The sequence below is a fragment of the Galeopterus variegatus genome, unplaced genomic scaffold (assembly GCF_000696425.1).
Source record: "Galeopterus variegatus unplaced genomic scaffold, G_variegatus-3.0.2 Scaffold170, whole genome shotgun sequence".
NCBI classification, from domain to species: Eukaryota; Metazoa; Chordata; class Mammalia; order Dermoptera; family Cynocephalidae; genus Galeopterus; species Galeopterus variegatus.
Window position 1 is genome coordinate 32,067 of NW_007726281.1, and position 2,726 is coordinate 34,792.

A 2,726-nucleotide genomic window follows, 5' to 3' on the forward strand; every position below is an offset into this window, starting at 1 on the left:
TCCCCTTCAGGAGGCTCACTCTTGGTGCTCAGACATCATGTCATGAGGAGGCCCAGGCCACGTGGAGAGGCCCCACGCAGGTGTTTAGCTGAGGGCCCAGCTGACAGCTAGCATTGACATATGAGGGAGATTATGAACTGTCCTGTCTGATGAGAAGTACAGCTTGAGAAAGCTATCCCTGTTGGGCTCCATCAAAACTGTGAATTCTTGAGGAAAATAAGTGTTGATTTAAGCCACTAATCTTGACGAAATACATTACATACCCATAGTAACTGGTATAATGTGATACAAGTACTATTCCCTTGTGTCTCACTTCTCCTTAAAGCATATCTTCCCCTTTCCTTTCATAAGGGTCCTTTCTCCTTTTCTAGACGGTTCTGCTATTATTACTACCAGTGATGCTCCTACTACCTTAAAGACTATTGCTACTACATTTATTGTGGCTAATGAAAATTAAAATAATTTTGTAGTTAATGTTGCATGTGTATCTACTGTAACAGATTTAAGTTTGTAACATGTATTAAATCATTTAATCCTATATACTTGTCATGAACTGAATTGTACCACCCCAAGTTTCATTTGCTGAAATCGTAAACTCCAATACTTCAAAATATGATCTTTTTGAAGATAGTGTCTCTAAAGTGGTAAAATGAGGTAATTTAGGATGGGCTTTAATCCAATATAACTGGTGTCCTTATAAGAAGAGGAAGTTAGGACACAGAAGAAATAGTAGGTAAGGATACACAGAGGAGATGGCCATGTACAAGCTAAGGAGAGAGGTCGCTGGAATAAACCAAACCTGCTGACACCTTGATCGTGGATTTGGAGCCTCCAGAATCATGAGAAAATAAATTTCTGTTGTTTAAGCCACACAGTCTGTGGTATTTTGTTATGATAGCACTAGCAAACTGATACACAGTCTTATGAGCGAAGAACTCTCAACCTCAGATGAGGGATTTACAGGTGAGGAAGTTGACACACAAAAAAGTAACTTGTTCAAGGTTACACTGCTTTATTTCCTTTCATAAATAAGAAAACAAGGACTGAAGAATTTGATTTACATAAAGTTTCACAGGTGGTTTAAAGAAAGATTCAAAACTAGAAGGGTCAACCCTCCCCTATACTTGTATTTGCACTATTTAGTACAAGAGTCTGCAGAAATATGTCACTTAGTTAGCTGAGTTAAGACAGGGTGGCAGCATTACTGAGCACTGACTGACTACACAGCACCTACTACCTCATTTTTTTCTTCCTAACAGAACCCCAATGTTGTTCAGGTGCCCCATCCCCATGTAGCCCATGTGATGCAGAGGATGCCCTCAGCTGCAGGAGTGAATCGGATTGGACTAGGGTTAGCTCATTCCCCCTTGTCTGTGATTGGCTTATGAGATGTCATGTGACCCATTTCTTGTTAACAATACATGATGACAGACTCATTGGACACTTCTGGGGGAAGTTTTACCTTGCCCTCAATTATAAGCTATTCTCTCTCTTTCCCCAAATTAATTAATTAATTAATTTATTTATCAATTTGTAAAGAAACAATATTAACTGCTTACAGTTTCGGAAGTGCAAAATTCAGGGAACACATCTGGTGAGAGCCTTCTTTGATGGTGACTTCAGCGACACAAGGTATCATGTGGTGAAATGGCAGAAGCAGAGAGAGAAACTTTCCCCAAATTTAAAGGAAGATGGATGAATCCATAATTGTGCCTTGGTGGGAACCAGCCTTAAAAATGAAGCTCCACATGTGAATAGCAAAGACAAGAAATGCAGAGAACTTAAACCTTAGAAAGTAACATTTGGATGCTAGATCAACCAACTCCTATTAAACTTTCTATGAAATGAGCTCATAACACCCCCATTGAAAAAGCTAGTTGAGAGTGTATTGAAATAACTGAAAGTTAATGGCTGCAAAAATCATTCCAGAAGCTCCAAATGCTTCCAATAGCATAAATGATCCCTACCTTCTGCCCTCAAAGCAGCGATAGCCAAAATTGGCTTTACCTCTTCTGTCTTTGTCTCCTTAGGCTATAAATGGCCAAATAGTTTCCCTCTCACTTGAAGGATCATGGGGGTGAGTTCTGTGCAATCTGTCTAAACCAGTCCTGAAATAGAAAATATCAGATGTAGGATCTCAGATTTATGGTGGTCCATTCTCTACAACACAGATTAAGTGAGGGTATTTGATAGCACTCTTTGCAGCAGGAGAGGGAATAGCCATAGCACTGAAAAAGAAAGAAGGCTTGGGTCTTCTCTTGCCCAAAATTGCTCTTTGCTTGTATTGCTGGGATTTAATGACTGATGGTGAAAATGACATTAGTTGATTGTTTTAGCCAGGTAATTATGTTCCTGAACTACCAGGAGAAATGGGCTTTGAGGCATCATTTGTATAATAAAGGTTTTCAAATATCTAATATTTATATAGAGACTTGGTTATTATATCCTTAAAGTTTTTTTTTTCCAACTAATGTAATTTGTGCCTGTTATCAACCCTGTGAGGTAACTATAGCAAGACTTGGGATTGCTTTATACAAATGAGTTTGGACAAGAGGGGTGATTTGTCCAGGTTGGTTGAATCAAGACTTGAACCCAGGACTTCTAACTTTTAGTCTAGTGCTCTTTCTAATTATTTCTTCACTTGATCTCTTTCACACTTAAAAATCACTTTAGCCTTAATCTTTTTAAAAATTAAGCTTTTTGAGATAATTGCAGATTCATGTGAA